Below are 18,150 nucleotides of genomic sequence, written 5' to 3' on the forward strand. Positions count from 1 at the left end.
TTCACTGCAACGGCAAAATGGGTAGTAAGAGGGCATATCAATCGGGAGATCGCTTTATCCAAACTGGGCACGTTTGTTCATTGAAATCGGGGCACAAATATGACTTTATGTTCTTTGTAGCGTTTAAAATGTTTAATATGATGTGTTACAAATGGGATTGGCAAAGTGGCCAACTGTTCGGTCGTGGGTATAAAATCATATATCGCAGTTTTGGCCTGTAAAAAATATGGTAGGATTTTTCTTAAATTTTGGTAGGATCACTGATCACAAAATGTGCACAACTTTCAGAGTAACTATTTTTATACGCTACACCATTCGTTTGTAACATCAAGAAGGAAGAGATTTGTACAATGTCTTTTTCTATGATTTTAACTATGTGTGCAGTTTTGATTAAATACCACTGGTAAATTTTATATGTTTCTCCCGACTTTCACTTTTGAGGGCTTTGCTAAGGCATTTACCACCGATCTTCTCAATCTTCTTTTTTTGCCTGCCCGCGACATATACGGATTTTGATCGAAATTCTACATTTAAAATTTAATCAAATTTTAGTTTCGACGACTGAACCTACATACACAGTGTGGTGTAGTATCAAAAGGTCGTCTTCGCCCATGTTAAGCCCGTCCTTACTTATTGAAATTACATATTACATACCCAATAGTATAATAGCAGCTTTAGTTAACATTCGCAACCTTTTAAGGGATTTCTTTGTTGCATTGTTGGAATCATGTCCAGCTTTTGACCACAACAAAAAGAAACGCAGAAAAAATGCACTAACAGTACGTCGGAAAATGTAGCAGGGATATGCTCATATTGTAAGGTTAAGGTTAGGTCAAAGAGTTTTAGAAATAAACTTTGTTTTACAACGTATCATCTTCAAATGAGTTTTATATTTGTATTTCTATAATTCTGCTTATGTTTGGAATATCAGATCAAATAAAACATCGTTATAAGATTTCAATAAAATAGCATAGCTGTGTAACAAGTATTTGACATTGATTTATATTTATTTATTTATTTCAGTTTATGGAATTACATTCCTTACAGATTACGATTATCTTAATTACTAGCGAAATATAAATCTAATAATTGCTTACATTTATTAATCGTGAAAGAAAAATCTAAATTAAATTTCATATTTATGAGATCAAATTCTTTTAATGTTCTTACAATGGGTTCATTTTGATTATAGTTACTTCTGTGCATTTTAACATAAAAAATTCAACAAATCTTAGAGATCTACTTGGTGCTTTGAATCCCATTAAGAAAAACAACGCAGGACAATCTATAAATCCAGAAACCAATTTATAAAGGAAAACAATTGACATTTTAGATCTGCGGACACTCAATGAGTCCAAATGAATAGAGATTGGCGATGGGTAAATACCCAAAAGGCATTTACCCTGTAAATTGGGTAAATACCCAGGTATTAACCCATTTATACCCAAAAGCTGGATATTTATAATTATGCAGATAACTTGGGTATAAAAACATTTTCCAAAAATTTTTTGATGATTTCGTATTCTTTGCATATAAACCTGATCTTCTGATTGCATAAAATCGGTCTAAAACCGATCTCCAGACTTAAAGTCTTGAAGCAATATATTGGTAATTTTTCATCCGATTTCTTAAAATTTTGCACAGTGAGTTCTGGTAGACCCCTACCAATTTCTGTGAAGTACGGTTCAGATTGGACTATATTTGGATATAGCTGCCCTTAGACCGACCACCCAATCGCCGATATAGGGTATTGAGGCCATAAAAGATCAATTTTTTAACCGAATTTGATGAAATTTGGCACGATTTGAAAAGTACCCAATTTATTGCCCCAAGACTTTAAGTCTGGAGATCGGTCTTTATAGCGGCTATATATAAAAAAATCCGATTTTATGAAATTAGAAGATAAGATTTATTCGGAAAATGCATTTATACCCAAGTTATCTGCAAAATTAAAAGCATTACATTACCAAAGTAATAATGAATGTGTAACATGTTATTTAGCTTTCCAAATGGAAGATTAACACATTTAGAAATATTAAAAGTTTATTCAAATGCCACCAATAAAGTAATCGATTAGTATCAACTTGCGGACGTATTGTTATTTCACTCCGCAAGAATTTTCATGTAAATCGTCTGTTTCCAGTGGAGCGGCAAATCTAGAGCCCAGGAGTAGGCTTAGAATGGACTCCAAAGATCCAACAGCTGCGGTGGTGGTATCAGGCCGCAGCATGTTGTCTGCTATTGAAACCTTGACTGGCGGAGCGGCTGCTCCAGGCTGCACTTGCCGACAGACGACTGGTCAGCAGGGGCTTTTGACGATGACATCTAGTTCGAGTCTCAAGGACAAGGCCGAATTTATTCTTTCTTCGCATGCCTATAATTGGCCTTGGCCATCGGCCTTCCCCGGCAATCCAACACGCTCTTTAAAACGTTGAAATGAAAGAAAGCGCATCACTCTCCGAGTTATTGGGAGGCTTGATGCGAAAAATCCTAAGACTCTCACAAATAGGAAGGGAAACTTCCACGTTTAGATTCGGAAACTACACCGCAGTCAGCCAAAAGGCTGCGGTCTCTCGGAGGGCATCTCATGCCTAAAATAGCAAGAACCTTTGCTAATGTCACTCGGGAAAGTTTGGTGATGGCAGTCGTTGAAATGGAAGAAGGAAAGGTCTGCATACCTAGGAAAAATTGGAGTGGGATAGTCAATGAACTGTCACATTCCGATGTTCCTGCGAAATTTCTTGGGTCTCCTCCAGTTTGTGACGATGTAGGCTAATATCGGGGCGATACAGGCTAATTGCCTTCGGGGATCAACGCTCAATTGAAATGAAACGTTGTGCGCTAAAAAAGATTGGTGAGATCTGGCCAGGTGCAGCACTAGATTTTGTGAAGAGGGAGATATTCCTTCTTGACTCCTGGAGGAGTCAGAAGACGAGGCTAACACAACAGTGGTAGAAGATCTGAATCCTGACTATGGTTCGGTTTCTACAGATAAATCTCCACCATTGTAAGGCCGATTTGGCGGCACTAAATGTTCTCCTGGTGGCAGGGGGATTTGACGAAGTTCTTATCCAGGAACCATGGGTGTGTGGAGGAAAGGTTGGTGGACTAAGAATTCCGCGATTTAAACTTCTCAAGTGTACGGGGAATGGAAGACACAGAGACTTTATTCCTGCAAAGAGTAGTCTAAATGTCGTTCTTCTTCCGTCGCTAAGCACTAAAGATTTGGTAGTAGCCCGCCTTGAAGTAAACAAGTCTCATTACTGACTGGCTTCCCTATATATGGCACACGAGATTCAGAGATGCTCCCTTCAGACCTTAAGTCGCTGGTTGAAGCCGCTTCTGTAGGGAAGAAAAGCCTCATTGTAGGAAGTGATGCTAATGCACATCACTAGATATGGTGATAACCTCTGAGCGCCGGACGTTTATCAATCAGAAGAAGATCGGTATTGGGCTGGCTTCAGAGAGCATACCAATCGCCGCTTCAGTGAACTGCCACCCCCCTTGGATGTGCTAGTGGCCGAGAGGAAATTTCGAGACACCATTAACCCAGCAGCCGCTCGAATACCCCATGTGCGGCCCAATTTCCCGGCGCAATTTCCCTTAGGCACCAGTGACTGTTAAGTCACTCTCGAACTCCGGTAGACGGGATGACAGGACCTCAGTCAGTTTTGACGAAATAACCATGACTGATCCTAAGAGATGCGCCAGGTTGTTCAACTGTCAATTTATTGTGCATCCCGACAGTGATAGGGCAAGGAGGAGGGCCATTCGCCGTATTTGTGGTCTCCGAGCCGATTAACACCCATCACAATTTACCGTGGGCGAAGTTACGAATGTCATTCATGGCGCCAAATCTTCTTAGGCGTTGAGCCACGACGGATGTTGAAGAATCTGTATTCACCTGGAGTACTACTGTCCTCAACCTGTCTTTGAACACTCTTATAGTTCCCGATGTCTGGAAAATGGGCAGAGTGATGCCGCTACTGAAGCCTGGAAAGAACCCGAGTTTGGGCGAGTTGTACAGACCGATCTCCCTTCTCACACCAGTGTCAAAGACGCTTGAGGCATTATTCCTCCCGAGCCTCGTAGAAGAATTTCAATTCGCTGAGCATCAACATGGATTTCGAAGACTGCATAACACAACAACAACTTTGCATGCCATCACCGCAGACATTTGCCGTGGCTTCAATCAGCCCAGGCCATGTGATGAACAGTCCTCGTGGCACTGGACCAATCGAAGGCATTCGACACGGTCAGCCATGCCAAATTATTTAAGGACATTGCCAACACGTCCCTCCAGCCAGGCCTGAAACGCTGGATAGCGAATTATCTGTGTGGCCGCCAGTCATTTGTAGAATTTAGGGATAAGAAGCCGAAGCATTGTAGAGTGAAACAGAGAGTTCCCCAAGGTGGGGTAATATCTCCGGCACTGTTTAACCTCCACCTATCCTCCATTCCACCCCCTCCATACGACATAGAGATCGTATCATATGCGGACGATTGTACGATCATGGCATCAGGCCCCTCACACCTTGTTGACATCTGCGATAGGTTGAACGTCTACCTCAACTAACTTACCTCATATTTCGCTGCAAGAAATTGAAAGATATCTGCCACCAAATCTTCAGTCACATTGTTCACTACGCGTGAGGTGAATACTGAGCTGACTGTGATGGTCGATGGAGAAATGATTCCGACCATCAAGTATCCCAAAAATACTTGGCGTCACATTTGACAGCTCTTACACATTCTACCCACATGCCACAGCAATTTGCGATCAAGTCAAAAGTAGAAACAATATCTTTAATTCACTTGCTGGCACCACTTGGGGTGCAGACAAAGAAACCATGACCTACATGACCTCAATCCCATGGCAGCCGGTTGTACGTACCGGATTGACCCGATGGAATCTTCATCGGCAAGGGCTGCCGCCTCAGTGTACGTGTTCGTCTTTTTTCGTCATGGGAGAGGCACATCCCTGAGTGCCTTCTCCGTATGCTTTTGGTCCGTGCCGGGATTGAAAAGAACCCCGGACCCTGGTTCTGTTCCGTTTGCCAGAACCGCCTTCATCATCGGTCAGTGTCGGTGAGGTGTAACAGGTGCTTGGAGTGGGTACATTTCCGTTCTTGCTCTGGCCTAACTTCGCTACGGGAGTATAGTCATACTGGCTATGTCGCTAGGTGCTGTGCGAACATAGCCAGCAGTGGGTCACAAGCGTCGCCGTCGTCGCCTTCGGCGTCCTCGTCGTCGGACTATGTGACCCCCCCGACCTCTCCTGCACGGCAATTTATGCAAAGACAGCACCCTAGCCCTACTATTGCCAGGCCAGTGTCGGGAAATGTATCGTTCCTGCAGTTAAACTGCAATGGACTGCGAGGCAAGATTGATGAGATTGTAGATTTTATGAGTCGGAAGAGCATATCGGTCGCAGCGATCCAGGAGACAAAGCTGACTAACACCTGCAGCTTGCACAGTTGTCACGGCTACAATGTGCTACGTAAGGATCGCTCAAGGAATGGAGGTGGGGGATTGGCCTTCGTTATACACCATTCCGTGCAGTATAGACCTATCTCGCCTGCGCTTGGCGCTAGTGACCCATACATGGAATGTATGGGGGTAGCAGTCAGGTCTGGTACTGCCGAGATAGAGATATATACAACGTGTATATACCGCCGGTTGGCAGCTGTGCCCCGATTAATGGCCAGGCCTACAGCCCCGACATAAGTGGGTTGCTATCTGGCCATGGTCGTCTGGTTCTGGGGGATTTCAATGCACATCACTCGTCATGGCATTCTCCCCTAGGCAACGACCAGCGTGGCATAGCTTTGGCAGAGCAGATAGATAGCTCCACGTTTTGCACGGTGAATGAGGATGCCCCCACTAGGATTACGAGGAGGTGCAGCAGCTCGCCAGACATCTCAATCGCATCCCCTGATCTCCTGAGTGACGTATCCTGGCAAGCCGTCATCTCTTTGGGGTCAGACCACCTCCCCATAATCCTCACCATCGACCGACCACCCGACTTCATAACCTCTGAGCGCCGAACGTTCATCAACTACAAGAAGGCCAATTGGACTGGCTTCAGAGAGTATACCAATCGCCGCTTCAATGAACTGCCACCCCCCTCTGATGTGCTTGTGGCCGAGAGGAAATTCCGAGACATCATCAACGCAGCAGCCGCTCGCTTTATACCAGCCGGTGGAATACCGCAAGTGCGACCCAATTTCCCGGCGCAAGCAGTGGTACTCGCAGACGAGCGTGATGGGATTCGTGCTATGGACCCCGCTAACCCCAAAATCAGCGAGCTGAATCTGGAAATAAACAGGGTAGTCAACGAACATAAGCGGAATTTGTGGCTGGAACACTTGGAGCAATGTAACTTAGGCACCGGTGCAGGCAAATTGTGGGCCACTGTTAAGTCTCTCTCGAACCCCGGTAGACGGGACGACAGGACCTCAGTCACTTTTGGCGAGTTAACCGTGACTGATCCGAAGAGATGCGCCAGGTTGTTCAACTGTCAATTTATCGTGCATCCCGAGAAAGACAGGGCAAGGAGGAGAGCCATTCGCCGTATTCGTGGTCTCCGAGTCGATGAACAGCCATCACAATTTACCGTGGGCGAAGTTACCAATGTCATCCGTGGCGCCAAATCTTCCAAGGCGTTGGGCCCCGACGGAATCTCTACATTGATGCTGAAGAATCTGGATTTACCTGGAGTTGAGTACCTTACCACTGTCCTTAACCTGTCATTGAACACTCTTATAGTTCCCGATGTCTGGAAAATGGGCAGAGTGATCCCGCTACTGAAGCCTGGTAAAGACCCGAGTTTGGGGGAGTCGTACAGTCGATCTCCCTTCTCTCACCAGTGGCTAAGACGCTTGAGGCATTACTCCTCCCGAGCCTCGTAGGAGAATTTCCATTCGCCGAGCATCAACACGGATTTCGGAGACTGCACAGCACAACAACAGCTTTGCATGCCATCACCACACACATTTGCCGTGGCTTCAATCAACCCAGGCCATGTGATAGGACGGTCCTCGTGGCATTGGACCTATCGAAGGCATTCGACACGGTCAGCCATGCCAAATTATTTGAGGACATCGCCAACACGTCCCTCCAGCCAGGCCTTAAACGTTGGGTCGCGAATTATCTGTGTGGCCGCCAGTCATTTGTGGAATTTAGGGATAAGAAGTCAAAACACCGTAGAGTGAAACAGGGAGTTCCCCAAGGCGGGGTGATATCTCCGGCTCTGTTTAACCTCTACCTATCCTCCATCCCACCTCCTCCAGACGGCATAGAGATCGTATCATATGCGGACGACTGTACGATCTTGGCATCAGGCCCCCCACCCATTGATGACATCTGCGATAGGTTGAACGTCTACCTCAACGAGCTTGCCTCATATTTCGCTGCAAGAAATCTGAAGATATCCGCCACCAAATCTTCAGCCACACTGTTCACTACAAATACGCGTGAGGTGAATTCTGAGCTGACTGTGATGGTCGATGGAGAATTGATTCCGACCATCAAGTGTCCCAAAATACTTGGCGTCACATTTGACAGCTCCTACACTTTCTCCCCACATGCCACAGCAATCTGCAATAAAGTCAAAAGTAGAAACAAGGTCCTCAAGTCACTCGCTGGCAGCACTTGGGGTGCAGACAAAGAAACCTTGTTGACCACGTACAAAGCAATTGGCCGGTCTGTGGTAAGTTATGCAGCGCCAGTGTGGTCTCGTCAACTTTGTGACAGCAGTGGAATAATATTCAGATCTGTCAGAATGCCGCCCTCCGAACTGCGACGGGCTGTCTCCTCTGTTCTAATGTGGGCTACCTCCATCAGGAGACAAAGATCTTACCAGTGCGAAGACATAACTACAATACATGCTGTCTAAGCAATACCTTTTGGGCTGTTATCGCAGAGACCATCCAAATCATCATCTTGGGGATAGATATCCACCGCCCAGAAGCCTAAAGGTAGATCTACATGATCTGGAGCGTAAAGTTTAGCGCTACAAAAGAGAACCTCTAGATCAAGCGGCATATCAAGCAGGTCTAGAAAACATTCATGCAGACACGGTGGCAGATGCGGTAAATGGCAACCGGGGGAATGTAGTCCTTGGAGAACGACCGCCTCCCATTGCACCTGAAGAAATTTACCTTCCCCGGCAAACCAGAGTAATTCTGGTTCAATTCCGTTCCGGCAGATGCAGCCTCCTCAACTCCTACAGAGCAAGGATTGATGGCGATGTATGTCCCGATTGTGACCAGGGACCAGCCATCACCTGTTTAACTGCCCAATCACTCAGTCACAAATTCCAATGAACGCACCCATCTTAGTCGCAGAGTTCCTGGGTCTTGACACTCAACAGAATAAAGCAGACGAAAGATAGAACACAATAAACTGCTACAACAACAACAACCAGATATGGGAAAGTCGGGATGTGAACGAAAGGGGTGAGCTTCTTATTGAATATATTCTAAGTTGCAATCTGGCGATTTGTAATAAAGGGGATAAACCCTCCTTTATTACCAGGAACAGCAGAAGGTACTAGATATTACCTTTGTATCGGAAGATATAAGTGGTAGAATACGCGACTGAGAAATGTTGGATGACCACAGCTTCTCTGATCATCGTTATATTAGTTTCAGCCTTGGAGAAAATACTGAAATAGTGGTCTCCCGGCTAAACAGAAGAAAGGCGGATTGGGATAAATTTCGGCACAAATTCTGCACCACTAGGCTAGAAGAGGAAGTGGAAACTACGGAGGATATAGACATAGTGGTCAATCACGAAGGCCCTGAATGACTCGCTTGTGTCAGCCAAGCCAAGGGGCAAACAGCGACCGCCATGGTGGATACCAGAGCTGGTTGGTCTAAGCAAGGACTGCAGAAAACTGTTCAAAAGAGCGAAAACCATAAGAGCACCACACGATTGGGACATATATAAGGCTGAGCTAAGGAAATATAAGGGGGAGCTGAGAAAGGCTCTGAACAAATCCTGGGTAGAATTCTTCAGCTCCGTGGAGGATACATCTCAGACCTCTAGGCTTAGGAAGCTTCTGTCCTTGAGACCGAAGTCAGAGAATGTATGGACAATGTCTAGTGAGGAAACACTAGAACTACTGCTCGATACACATTTCCCGGGAAATTCTTCAATGGACAACGTGGCGCCAGAAGAGGTTGTCACTGGTAACCATTCGTCGGAGGTTATTAGGGAAATTGTATCTGAGCCGAAAATCCTTTGGGCGATAAGAAGTTTCGACTCCTTTAAATCGCCAGGCCCTGATGATGTATCGCCGGTTTATGCGGTGCTTTCAATAATGTAAAACCGACGTCAATAATGAAGGAGTCTAGGTATAAATCCGTGTAAGACAGAAGTGGTTCTTTTCAGCATGAGATACAAGTTGCCTACGGTGGAACCTGTCTCCTTGGTTGGAAAGAATGTCCCATTTACAGAAAGCGCAAAATACCTGGATGTTTTGCTGGACAGGAAATTGAACTTCAAATCCAACATATTGGAAAGGGCATAAAAGGTAACATTAGCCCAATACACCTGCAAGAAAGCCATTGACAAATGTTGGGGGTTTAGACCGCGTGTCATGCACTGGGTATATACTGCAGTTGTAAGGCCTATAATGCTGTATGGTGCTGTGGTCTGGTGGACGGCGCTTCAATAGTCCACCTACTGCTCAATTCTTAACAGGATCCAATAGATGGCTTGTTTGTGCATCACAGGCGCACTGAGGACGAAACCATTTGATGCACTGGATTTAATGCTACACCTAATGCCTCTGGATATTGTGGCTTCCCAAATTGCAGCGACCACTGCCGTGAGGTTAAAGGAGCTTTCTCATTGGTCATGTGGTGGCTACGGACACTGTGTTACAATTCCGATGTCCCAGGCAGTGTGGATTATATCCTACCTGAGCCGCATTTCCACTATTCCTGATAGAACCGATTGGAACCAAGATATCCCTGGCAATAGGAGTTACATAGACTTCTATACGGATGATTCCAAACTAGACGACCAGATGGGCTTTGGGGTGTACTCTAAAGATCTAGAACAGGTCATATCGAAAATGTTACCCGACCACTGCAGTGTGTATCAAGTGGATATACCTGCAATTAAGGAAGTGGTGAAATGGCTATGGTATAATGTCATAATGACGATTGGCATAAATATCTTCTCAGACAGCCATTAAATACCTGGATAACGTATTTCTGAACACAAAAACCCTCCTCGACTGTCGCAGATCTCTTAACGAGATGGCTGAACAGCTCAAAATTCACCAGTTCTGGGTGCCGGGCCACAGAGATATCACAGGGAATTGTAAAAGCAGATGAGCGTGCGAGACCACCGAGGAACCACCTTACACATTCCAGGCACACTGGAATTTGTGGGTATGCCTCTAGCGACATGCAAGTTTTCAGGACCAGACCAGAAAGACAACGAAGGATAGATGGTCACAAAGAGGCGGCTGTGAGCATTCCAAAACTATGTGGCCTAATTTAGACTTGAAGAGGTCTACTGCTTTGCTGTCATTGGCTAGAACATTCGTCTTAGTCATTGTGTCCGTCATGACAGGTTACTGTCTAATCGGAAAACATGCTGACAGATTGAAGGTTGCCAGCAACGACTTTTGCAAAAGCTGTGGGGACATCGAAGAAGAAGAGACTATAGAACATCTTCTGTGTGTGTGTCCCACACTAGCAGTCAGAAGGAGTTCCACTCATTCTCATTTCTTTAAGAACCTGTCTGATTTAGCGGATGTGAACTTCGCAAGTTATAGGGCTTATTAAAACGATCTGGTTGGTTCAACGGCAGGAACTAGAAGGCATCTTCCTTCTTCTGTTCCTGTGGTATCACAATGGACGAAAACTTCTAAGTGAGTCTGATGGCAGACTGCCACTTAAACCTAACCTAACCTAAGAAGATAATTCACTTATTCCTTCTAATTTGGAAGCTTGTCTATAACAACTTAAAAACGTACGGAATGTGTGGTAAATTTTTGGATGTGATTTTTTCTAACGTTGATATCTCCAAACGGTGCCTTTTATTACACCTTTTCAAGCGCACAGACTTCTCGATTCTTTGCAATTCCTTACCTTACGTCGTCTGGCCCTCGCTAGATGTACATATCTCGACCTGGTTGACCTCGTTCTACGAAACATTGCGTTCGTGTTTCACACTATCCGTGCCAATCACTCGTATGAGCGACTCTACTGTCTCCATGGTCTTCCAAAAAATTAAGAAGCCTGAGAAACTGCAGAAACAGACTTTTTAAGAAGGTTAAAAGAGATAACTCTAACGTAATTTACGCGAGATATATTAATGCCGGATAAAGGTAGCAATATTTTGGTAACGATTGCTATGAAGGATATTTGGATCGCATGAGAGGTAACCTTAACGCCAACCCTAAGACATTTTTTAGTTGTGTCAATTTCGAAAGGAAATGTACAATACTAGCCTTCCCAAACCCTTAAATATCTTAATACTGAATCTTCTGATGCAGCTGAAATTGCGAATTTATTCGCTGTTTTTTTTTTTTTTTTTTGGAGACCATCTACATTAGGGATGTGTCGCTTAACGCAGCGTATCCTTTTGTGACAAACACTTTCAACACGATATCTAACATAAGATTGACTTATGATGAGATCTTGCACTTCGTACGTGCAAGCGTGATTTCGATCAAGGTCCAGATGGAATCACATCTGGAGTGCTAAGAAACTCTACGACTTCGTTGTATGTTCCCTTAACGGATTTATTACGCTACTCGTTATCCTCTGAATGTTTTCCTGCTTTGTGGAAAGATAGCTTTATTACCCCACTTCATAAGAAAGGAAGTAGGGGTAACGTGGAAAATTATAGAGAAATAGCAAAAATTAGTGCTATTCCAAAAATGTTTAAGCCCTGCAATTTATGTGTTTCAACATGGATTTATTAAAGGAAGAATAAAGGAATTAAGGAAAAGGAAGATCAACGTCTACTAACCTCCTTGAATTTACGTCTCACACTTTTGAGGCTTTCTATACAGTGTCAGGTCGTTGCGAAATATATTGATTTTAGTAAAGCCTTTGATAAGTAACGGCCTTCTGATTTTAGAATTTGACATATTTAGAAGTAATTACCAAGAGACCAATCGTCTTGATAAACATTGCAAACAGTTTAATGAAAAAATGCATTTATTTTTCGCATTGGATTCTTTTTTCGTAATTAAACAATCCATTCGACGACAACGTTAAAACCGAGCCCTATAAAAAGGGGTTGCCAACTGACTATCCTATTGTTCCTGGTACTACCCTACGGGAAATGGGACAGGTCCCAAACCTGTCACGGGATAGTTCCTCTAGTAAAAGGGACCGGTCCCTGTTCTCGTCCCCTTACATGGAAAAAACCTATCCCTTTTATAAGGGTTTGTCGCTCAATGTGACGAATTACCACCGTTCTAACACCATAGGATAGGTCCTGGGGCAGTTCGAAAAGGATGAGAAAACTTTGCAAGGATTTTCAAGAGAGATAACACTAATATCTTAAGACTAACACATATATCTAACGGATAAGCAATTTTAAACAATATTTAAGCGACTTTAAAAGAAATAAGTATCATAAGCTATGGAAATTGAAACTTTTCATTCCCTATAGTATATGTCCAGGTACATGTAACTAATTATCCAGTTTAGTACCTGTATATTTGGAGCAATTAAATACACATTTTCCGTAGGGTACATTATTGAATCTCAAAATTCTTTATGTCGTTTGGCTAATAATCATCTACGTATCCAGTGAGTTTCTATATCCTGTTCGATCTTGTATCCTGCCTGTTTCAGTATCCTGTCTAAATCCAGTATCCGACACGCTCCAGTATCCCGTTCCGGTCACTTCCATATCCTGATATACTCCTGCATCCTACCTGTTCTTTTTAAATCTCTTCATCTTGTTTGCTCCAGTATCCCGGCCCGGTGGTCTGATGGAATATCTGTAATAAAAAGGGCTATGTTGGCGGATAAGATTTTATTTTTTCATCTTAACTTCCTCAAAATAGTTGCCAACTATGCGCGTTGATCAACATCCTGCCTTTGCAAGCTTTTGTTTAATAAGTTGGCATGCTGCTGTATCCTGCTACATACTTTCTGTCTCTTTATTCGCGTCGTTCCTGTCTCACCCCTGTTCCTGTTTCATCATTTCATTTGAATCCTATCTAAGGACTTTTGATGCTTTGAGCTACGATCATTGTTCCTACCTGTAACCATATTGAAGCCTATCGTTTCTGTTAGCTCCTGCTGCTGTGTCCTGGTCGCGTCTGGGACAAAATCAGTCACTGCGGATTCGACGACGTTGCCGCTTCCATCTGTATCCGTTACTGCGGATTTGACAACGTTACCGATTTCATCTTGAATCCGTTACTGCGGATTCCTGTGAGTCTACTGAGCTTTTGTGCGTGAATGCAGGAACCGTTACTGCGGGTTTATCGTTATTTTATTCATCTTCGGTTTACAGAGATGCTTAGAGATAAACAAAAAAAATAATAAAGAAATTCTAGGGAATACTAGAAACAATGTGTGATGACGTAATAAGAAAACTTACAATTTGAAATTTAAAATATCGGAAATTAAACTAAAAGAACCTTAAAACTAATAGACCCCAATTGTAACACTGCCCCCCGCTTAAGCCTGTTCGACCCGAATAGGCACAGTTTCCGTTCCATTTGAGGCCAACCGCTATAGATTCACCACTTTAATTTTTGACCTTGGCCATCTGTCCTTCTGAATGCGATATACGTAGTCATTTATTTTCTTGATGACTTTGTATGGGCCTTCCCAATTTGTTTTCAATTTCGGACATAATCCCTTCTTTCGTTGTGGGTTAAATAGTAGTTCTTGCCTTCATCAGATTGCAAACCATTTTTATGCGATGACGAACTGAATCGTGAACTTCACAAAAGATGTCTTTACCATCTGTTCCGTAGTCTTCAGAACTATCTGGCTGCTATCGAATATCAAACCGCCAGAAAATTTTTACTCGTTTCAATAAAACTTTTGCCGGTGTCTGAGATGTGGAATTGTGTACTGCCGATCTATATGACAGCAAAAATTTCGGTATGTGCATATCCCAGTCTTTCTGGCAGTTATTTACCACTTTCCGTAGGTGTTCTTCCAGGGTACGTTTGAACCTTTCCACCATGCCGTCGGATTACGGACTTAGAGGCGTTGTTCTGGTTTTCCATATGAGTCACACATTTCTTAAAAAATTGCAGATTCAAAATTTCTACCCTGATCAGAATGAATTTCCGATAGATGGCATAAACCTCTGGCCATTTGCTGAAATAGGCCATGACCACTAGGACATAACGGTTTCCTAAGTCACTAAATGGGAATGGTCCAGCTCCATCCATTGCTATCCTTTCAAACTGAGCTCCCGAATTATACTGTTGCATGTGACCTCGACTTTTCCCTGTGGTATCTTTAGCCTTCACAATTGGCTACCCATTCGGCAATGGATCCACTAGAATCGTTGTTTCACCGTTTCGGCTGTCTTTGTTATTCCAAGGTGGCCTCCACTTGGGCCATCGTGGAATCTAGTAATACATCCTTGATTTTGGAATCTGGTACAATAATAAGATTTCATGAAAAACAGACTGTCCCATTGAGCCCAATATGATTTCAGAAGAGGGCTTTCCGGTGTGATTTGTTTTCGGGTTGGTCTTTTGTCTTCTTCCTTTGTCATAATTATCTTGTTAGGGATGGGATCATTTCGCTGATCTACTGCCCAATCCTCACCAGACTCAATCTTCAGTAGTAGGACATCCACGATGCTTTCTTGGATTCAGACTTTGAGCAATACCTGAATTAAATATTGCATGGTCGCCGTGATAGGGTTTTCCACCCTTTCTATGTTCAATGCTGAAATCGTAGTTTTGAAGCCGCTCTATCCAACGAACCAGTTGATCTTCTGGAATCATGAATTGGAATAACCATCGGAGAGCTAAGTGGTCAGTCCTTAGCAGAAAATGATGGCCATATAAATACTTGTGGTAGTGTTTTATGGCTTCTACGACTGCCAGCAACTCTCTTTTTCGTTACTCAATAATTCCTTTTCAGGTGTAGACAACTTGGGGCTGTAGTATCCGATGACCTTTTCTTGACCGTTGATTTCTTGCGACAAGGCACCTCCGATACCATATGCGCTAGCGTCAGTATCCAAAACAAAGTTTTTGCCCCGAACAGGGTATGCCTAATTCCTCTTGAGCATCGATCCATTGAAACTTTTGGCTTTTCTGTGTCAATTTATGTAAGCTTGCAGCTGTGCTGGCGAAATTTGGAACGAATCATCTGTAATGAGTACAAAGACCCAGAAAGCTGCGTAGTTCGTGTAGGTTAAGAGGACGCCAATCTTTTACAGCCCCAGATATTTTACTTTAAGGTTGAAAAAGTTGCACTTTTTCGATTTAAGTCTCAAGCCGGCAGCTGATAGTTGCTGGAGAACATCCTTCAAGTTCTTAAGATACTCGTCAAAGGGTTTTCCCATGACTATAATATCATTCAGGTATATCAAGCACGACTTCCAGTGAAGCCCCTTCAAAACACGCTCTATTAGTCTCTCCAAGGTAGCCGGGCGTGGCAAAGACCGAATGGCATAACGTTTAATTGCCAGAATCCGCCATTAACGCCAAATGCAGTTTTCTCTTTGTCTTTCTTTGCGATCTCTTCCTGCCAGGAACCACTCTGCAAATCAACCGTCGAGAACCATTTTGTCCCGGCTAGGGTGTCCAGTGTGTCATCAATTCTTAGGAGTAGATAGCTGTCCTTTTTGGTGACATCGTCAAGCATTCTGTAATTAATACAGAATCGAGTGCTTCCGCCTTTCTTTTTAACTAGTACCACTGGGAAGCACCATGGACTCGATGATGGTTTTATAACACCGCTTTCTTCCATTTCACATACTAGCTTATGATCTTCGTCCCTTTTTGCCAGGGAAACACTTCTTTGAGCCTGTTTGCCATGTTTTACTAATGATGTTCTTCCTCGATTTTAATTCTTAAAGGCAAAAGCGGACATGTGTTTAAAAAGTAAGTTCAAATCGGTCCATAACCTGATATAGCTGCCATATAAACCGATCTTGGGTCTTGACTTCTTGAGCCTCTAGAGTGCGCAATTCTTATCCGATTGGAATGAAATTTTGCACGACATGTTTTGTCATGATATTCAACAACTCTGCCAAGTATGGTTCAAATCGGTCTATAGCCTGATATAGCTGTCATATAAACCGATCTTGGGTCTTGACTTCTTGAGCCTCTAGAGGGCGCAATTCTTATCCGATTTGAATGAATATTTTGTTATGATATCCAACAACTGTGCCAAGTACGGTTTAAATCGGTTCATAACCTGACATAGCTGTCATATAAACAGATCTGGGGACTTGACTTCTCGAGCTTCTAGAGGGCGCAATTCCTATCCGATTTGGCTGAAATTTTGCATGACGTATTTTATTCTTACTTTCAACAACTGTGTCAAATAAGGTTCAAATCGGTTCATAACCTGATATAGCTGCCATATAAACCGACCTAGGATATTGACTTCTTGATCATCTAGAGGTCGCAATTATTATCCGATTTGCCTGAAATTTTGTACAACGGATCCTCCCATGACCATCAACATACGTGTTTAATATGGTGAATCGGTGTATAGCCCGATACAGCTCCCATATAAATCGATCTCTCTATTTTACTTCTTTAGCCCCCAAAGGGCGCAATTCTTATTCGAATTGACTGACATTTTACACAGGTCTCCAACATATAATTTAATTGTGGTCCAAACCGGACCATATCTTGATATCGCTCTAATAGCAGAGCAAATATTTTCTTATATCCTTTTTTGCCTAAGAAGAAATGCCGGGAAAAGAACTCGACAAATGCGATCCATGATGGAGGGTATATAAGATTCGGTCCGGCCGAACTTAGCACACTCTTACTAGTTAAATTTAATATTGCTTCGGCTGGTGTACATTGACCAACATCGCAGAATTTATCAATGTTCTAATGTTTAGTTGACATGTTCAGGTACTTGACATATGGGTACTCCCGTCAGAACCCACATTCAACGGTACTTCGATATTAGACCAGGTCATCACACGATGCTTCATATCCAGGTTAAAACTGAAGGCAGTCATAAAATCGGCACCAATTATAACTTCGTCTACAATATCGGCCACTATAAACTCATAGTTTACGGATATGCCGGCGATAGTCTGCTTCAAAACAACCTTGCCTTTGACTGTTGCGGGACCCCCCCTGGCCGTACGCAATCTGACTCCATTTAACGGTGATATCCTTCCTTTTACCAAATCTGCCCTAATGAGATATTATGATGCGCCCGTATCCAACGTCGAGATACGCCTGTCGCTATTGATGTAACCGGTTGCAATTAAATTGGTGTTTTCTTGTTGAACTATGGCTATGGAGATTTTGGGGCCATAATCTATGGGAGCCAGCTCATGACCCTTTGGACTAGCTCGATTTAGTTTAAAGGTGACTCATTTGATAATTTTGAGTCACTATTTTGTGATCCTGTGTTGGAGGTGGCGATGTCGATCTGGATCTTTTGCTTTCGCTCTACATTCTCGGTCAAAGTGTCCAACTTTATCGCAGTTATAGCATTTTATCTTGGACTTGCTTGATTCTTATATTCGTCCATTGCCTGCTTCATTGCTTCGTTGACAGAATCTATTAGAAAGTTTCATACTCGGTATCCAAATTACGCACGTTGTATATCTGGGGCTTTGCCATTATTCTCGCCGTCTCTTGTGCAAACGCAAATGAAACGGTTTTGGCGAACGTAGCCTTTTGCGACGCATATGTTGCACATTTAATTTCTGGTCCCCGGGTACCGTTGACGAAAGTCTCGATCTTCATACGGTCCACCCACGGTTGGCTTTCTCCTGGGTATGTCAATAACACCAATCGCTCTACCTCTGTTGCGTAATCCTGTAGCGTTTCGTTCGATTTCTGAAGTTATCCTCTCAATTCCATTCTGTATATGTCCTGCTTATGTTCTCCCCCGTACTTTGAAGTAAGTACGATGAAGAGCAGCTATAACTTCTTCATAATTGTTTCTAGATGAAACGGGGATACTCTGTAAAACCTCTGCA

Source organism: Stomoxys calcitrans, chromosome 1, assembly GCF_963082655.1.
Source record: "Stomoxys calcitrans chromosome 1, idStoCalc2.1, whole genome shotgun sequence".
Classification (NCBI taxonomy): domain Eukaryota; kingdom Metazoa; phylum Arthropoda; class Insecta; order Diptera; family Muscidae; genus Stomoxys; species Stomoxys calcitrans.